A 6,273-nucleotide genomic window follows, 5' to 3' on the forward strand; every position below is an offset into this window, starting at 1 on the left:
GGCCTGTGTTGGTCCTGGCAATGATGGTCTCTCAGCTGATCCAACTTTCTTTTGAAAGAGTCTACGGATGGAGCCTCAACCACGTGCTGAGGTAATGAATTCCACTCGTTGATTATTCGATGGGAAAGTCGGTAGTCAGCTGACAAGTAATTCGTTCTGGGCTTGTGAACTTTTTTGGAGTGTCCTCGTAAATTCTCTGTTTTGGAAGACAAGAAAAATGAGGGCATATCAGGTGCAAATTTGTCATTACGCAATTTGAAAACTGTAATCAAGTCGCCTCTGATTCTTCGATATGACAGCGGGAATAGGTTTAGCTTGGTCAGTCTAGTACCATACGGGAGCTTCGCTATTCCGGGAATCAGCCTAGTTGCTGTTCTCTGAACCCTTTCCAAGAGTTCACTGTCTTTTTTTAGGCAGAGGCTAGCTGCTTGTATGCAGTACTCAAGTTTAGGACGCACGAATACTGTATACAAAGTCAGAAACGTTTTAGCGTCAAGATGCCTAAAAACCCTGCGTATGGATCATAAAGTCCTAAAACCTTTGGAGGCTATTGCACGGCAGCGTGCAGTAGTCTTTAAGTCTTGACTGACGATGACTCCTAAGTCATTGTGTGCCTGAACAATAGGTAACTCAGTGTTATTCATCGTGTATGTATCTGTACCCTGGTGGCCAATATGCATCACAATACACTTGGAAGTGTTTATCGGCAATTGCCAGGTTTGGGACCATTCAGATAATCTCTCCAGGTCATTTTGAAGTTCTAAGCTATCGCCCTTGCTTTGTATCGCTCTCCATATCTTGACATCATCAGCATAGAGTAAGACCGATGACGATAGTAGACGAGGGAGGTCATTTACGTACAGGAGGAATAACACTGGCCCCAAAACTGTACCCTGGGGGACTTCACTCAGCACAGTTTCCCAGCTAGACAACTTGGAGTTCACCCTTACTCTTTGTTGACGCCCAACTAGGAAGTCTTTTATCCACATCAATAGATTGCCTCCAATCCCGACATTCCTTAGCTTATATAACAGCCGGTTATGCGGAACTTTGTCGAAAGCTTTGCTGAAATCGATGTAAGCTACGTCTATAGGTGATTTTTGGTCCTTAAGAGCGCACCAGCTTTCACGAGCGACTAATAAGTTTGTGAGACAAGAGTAACCTGTTCTAAAACCATGCTGCTTTTCGGAGAGGATCCGGTTTTCATCGAGATACTTTAACAGTTCCTTCCGAATAATCTTTTCTAAGATTTTAACAACCACACTAGTTAGGCTAATTGGTCGGTAATTCTCAGGTTTATGTTTTGTACCTGTTTTGAAGACTGGACTTACTATGGCGTTCTTCCAGTCTTTTGGTAGACGACCCTGGGTTACGGATAGATTAAAACATACACTTAAAGGGTTCGCAACAAAGTTAGCTAATTCCTTTAGTAACCTAGGATGCAGTTCATCGGGTCCAGTGGATTTACCTATGTCAAGCTTAACTGGCAGACGAAAGACATCGAGTTCTTTAATGGTTACGCTGTCCAGTGCTTGTGTGGGGGGATTTTCATGGACTGGTGAGAAGGGTGTTTCTATGGTGTATACATCGCTAAAGTATTTAGAGAATACTTGAGCTTTGCCAAAGTCGTCCTCCACTAGTGATGAGGCAGTACTGTCTCCCCATAGTGAAGGAACATTTCTTCTTCTTTTTGTCCTTTGGTTTATATACGAATACAAGCGTTTAGGACATTCTATGGATTCCCTAACGATTTTCTCTTCGTACAGCTTTCTGGCCTTACGGAGGGTTGAGGCACAGGTATTTCGAGCCTTTTGATACTGAGATTTTGCCTCGTCAGTCCCCAGTAACCTAAATCTGTCCCACATTTTCCTTCTTTTACGGAGAAGGATGCGAACCTCCCTACTGAACCACGGTGGGGAGTTTCTTGGTCTCTTAGGTGTAGTCCAAGGGATGTGGGGGGGCGGTGACTTTTAAGTATAAATTCCGGAATACGTCCCAAGCCGTTTCGATCGATGACTCTGGGTCTATTTTCCAATCTACTGATGATGCTGATTTCATGATGTCTGGTATGTTTGCTTTCCAGACGTTAGGTCTGGATTGAGCTGAAGCGTACTCGTGATCGACAGTTATATGTAAGTCAAAGCTTAAAACTGCATGATCACTTTTGCCTAGGGGTGGCATGTAATCCAGGTTTGCAACATCATCCTCATAATGAGTCAATATAAGATCTAGTAAGGATGATGCAGAATCCGGGTCGTACCTAGTTGCTTCCTTCACGTGTTGCACTAGGGCACATGTGATTACCGCATCAACTAGTTCCTGTTCGAAGGAGTTTGCTGACGATTCAGTCCACAGATTTCCCCAGTCCACCATGGGTGCATTAAAGTGCCCTAGGATTAGACATCGATCACTTCGTGATAAAGTGTTGAGACTGCTTAGCAGGACCCCGTTTGCCTCACAGCTTGGACTGCGATAGATCAAACTAAGTAGCAACTCCTGTCCCCTGCATTTCAGGCGGCAGCAAACTAATTCATACGTCCCACTCTCATGGGATACACTGTCGATAATGGTGAATGGAATAGCATTCCTAATGAATAGAGCTATTCCCCATCCTTTACGCGTTTGTGTTCTATCGGCCCTTACTAATGTAAAACCCTCGAAATCAAGTTCCCTACTATCTATAGACGGCGTCAGCCATGTTTCTGTGACTGCGATTATGTCTGGCCTGGTTGAGTCAATCTGTACACCTAGTTCCGGTAGCTTATTTAGTAAGCTCCGGGCGTTAGTATAACAGATCCGAAGCCTATTTAGGTGGCCTCGTGCTTCACACAGAGTGGCTTCGGCATCATCCTCTGTCGAAGCCTCACAACCCGAAAATTTACAATTTTCAGGTATTTTTCGCCAGCGTCTAATCTGAGCTGTAGTTCCTTTTCGGCTTCCCGTCTTTTAACACGGTCCGCCAACGGTAAGTCCTTACGGAGAAAAACTCCTGAACCCTTTAATTTGTGTCCATTTTCTAAGATTAAGTCGCGTTCGTTTGGGGATTTGAAAACGACTTTGAGTAGTCCAGACTGATTTGGTTTCAGATGCGCTAGATTTCCTAGTCTATACACCTTTAGCAAGGTGACTCCGGGGATGTTTTTGGGCATAACTTGGTTGAGTAGTTGTTTTATCAACACAATGTCATGCTCAAAACGAGCTTTCGGTTCTAAGCTGTCACTCTCTTTGACTCTATGGAGAATGACTGATCTGTCGCCGTGATCAGACCTCGGCTCGTCGACCCTTTTGGTGGGAGTATGATTTCCTTTTACGTCATTTTGGCGTTTTTTTCTTACGACCCGTACCCAATCGCCAACGTTCTTTGGAGTGGTAACCACAGTCGCGTCAGGCGTACTGTGGGATTCCGGAACAGCACTGTTGACATAGCCATACGCACTCATTTTTACTGAACCGCTTGAAAGCTGCAGGTGTTAGATTCGTGCAAACATCGTGGTACCAACCTTTGCACTCATCGCACTGCATGCCGCTATCAACAGGATATCGACATCCTGGGCGGTGGCAAATGCTTTTGTTGCATTTTCCAGTCATTTTAGGATGCGAAAGTGAGTGTTGACTACAAGTAGAAAAAAACTATAAATAGTTAGGACCAAAGTACTAACAGACACAATAGAAAAACAAAGGTACTCTGGAGTACCGACGATAAAATTATTTAGGATACCAAAAATGATACTCTAATAGAATACTTTAACTGAAAGAAATTCAATCAAAGTATAAAAACAGTAGTCTTGATACGTTAATAACGATCAAAACAATAGAATTTACTCAACGAGGAAAAATACCACTGTCCTTTTTAAATAGTGCGCGAGGTTTATTCTATACCTATTATTTACAACATATTTTCCTAGCTGGTTTCACGACTACTTACCGATATAATGGTGAGTTTTCAATTCAGCAAACATTTTTAAATTACCTTACGTTCTTAATTTACATATCGGATTTCGTCATAGGTTCTGACAGTATGAGTTCACAAGTTTATATCGGTTTCCATCATATCATACTTTTATTTCCAGGGTTGTAACTTTTTATCCCAGTTCGATTGATGACTTAAGTTTCAGCATGCACAGATCTCACAACAACTAGTCACATTATTTAGACTCAGTAAGTCGAATAACAGCTGGTATATGGCACATGCAACATTAATATTGAGGACATTGTTAGTATTGTCAAAAGTCTTCTGGCCGGACTTCGGAATTGTCGACAATACACAAAGAAGAATCTCAAAATGGATGAACTTACCATGAGGAGGAAGATCTCACGCATCCTTTCTAGAAGCGTTCTAGGTTCAGAAAGATTCAGGTGTATTCATATCCTATAATCTAAAGTCTTACTTCCTTATCACCCCTAGATTCAAAACGAGGTCACGTAGCGATATAGCTAACTGTAAGTCCATTAACTTGACATCCGTGCTATCTGTAACCATTGAGAAAATCATTCACAAAGAGTAATTATCACTTACACTTTTTACGAGTATGATTAGCCTAAATCAACATCGGTTTATGTCTTTACTCTCGTGTTCCATACAACACTTGGAATTTTTTGATCAAATTATTCAATGAAGAGGGGTCAATCAGTGAGAATTCTGTGCTTTGATTTTAGTAACGCCTTCGACGGTGTCTCGCACAAACTTCGTATTCTTCTAAAACTTCATTTGGAATTTCTTTTGATTCTGGTTCAAATCTTTTTAGCAGAACGTAGTCAGATCGTTCGCTCTGTGTCTTGTTAATTTAAGCCCATGAATATGACGAGTGAGATTGTACATGGGAGTGTGATTGGTTCACTACTCATTATCCTTTCCAGTTATCACGTGTGCTCACCCTTTCAACATGGCGAACCCTTCATTTTTGTCGATGGTCTCAAAGTGGTTTAATCATCTTCGTCTCTTACCAAAGAAAACTACATTTCAGCGGTAATCCGAGAAGACGCAAACATGTTTTGTGCGATCTGTCATATTGACCTCATCCCTAACCTAATTCTGGCTCTACACAAACACATACTGAAGTCTCTTAACACTAATCATGAATTGGGCTTGAGGTATAGCGACAGTTTGAACGTTTTCCAGAACACTGAGCCTCAAGTGTGCGACGTAAGAAAGCTCATTGGATTCATAATAATGAGTTTCAATAATATGGAATGTTGATTATTATAATGTAAAAAGTGTGTCATATGCATCTTTGAGTATGGTATTCGAGTTCACAGTAGCTGCGGGCATAATGATTCGATAAAAATTGAAAGTATTCAAAGAAGATTTAATAAATCTATTTCGAGGTATTCTGATAGTAAGGATTACCAACAAAGATGTCAACAACTCAAATCAAAACGTCTCGGAATAAGGCGCATTAAATCAAACCTTATCTTTATCTACCCACTTATGAATGGTATTTTTTACTCTTTGGCATCTGTCCTTTCATAATCTATCATATCATCGCACAACCTGGGCAATTAAGAGAAAGTTCTATAGATTCCGAGAACCTATAGAAGCTTACGTCAGAACTTCTTCGTTTTTCGTTATTCAACCATGTGGAGCAGACTCCCAGTAAATCTCTAGTGCAGCAAAATTATGATCTGGTTCAAAAGTCTACTTAATGACTTTCTTTTTGAGAGCGGTGTGTATCACCTATTAAACATCAAATGTGATTACCAAAGATCTGTGAAAACAAGGTCCGATATCTATTTAATGGACTGTAGAACAAAGAAGAACCTTTGAAATTTTGTTCGTTTGTTTGGCGCGAACAGCGTTCATCCTTTGGCTGAATAGTGTTTCGGCACTGTAGCTGATGTCAGTTCGTGATGAAAAACTGTAAATCTTATTCTTAACCCCTAACCATCAACTGTAAATCATAATCCTTAATCTTCAAACTGCTTTATAACCTTCATTCGATCCTAGTTAGTAGGTAGACATTCTCAAGGTCACTCTAGCATCACTTGAAAGTCGTCCATAAATTATAGTCTCATCCAACATTCTCTAAGATAATGAACGAAAATTGAAACAGACTATTCCTTATTGAAACATAACAAGCGTAAACATTAGAAAAATTGAAGTAAAACAGTAAGAATACTATCCGCAACTAAAAAATAAGGTCTCTCGACATACTCGATAACACGTAACACGTGCGCAAAAGCGTATAGCTTTACGTATTTACCATACTCCGAGCGTTAAACACAATATTTTAATTTCGTGCATAAACCTAAAAGTCGCTTTCTCTGTTTTGATTG

This window comes from Schistosoma mansoni, chromosome 2 (genome assembly GCF_000237925.1).
Source record: "Schistosoma mansoni strain Puerto Rico chromosome 2, complete genome".
Classification (NCBI taxonomy): Eukaryota; Metazoa; Platyhelminthes; class Trematoda; order Strigeidida; family Schistosomatidae; genus Schistosoma; species Schistosoma mansoni.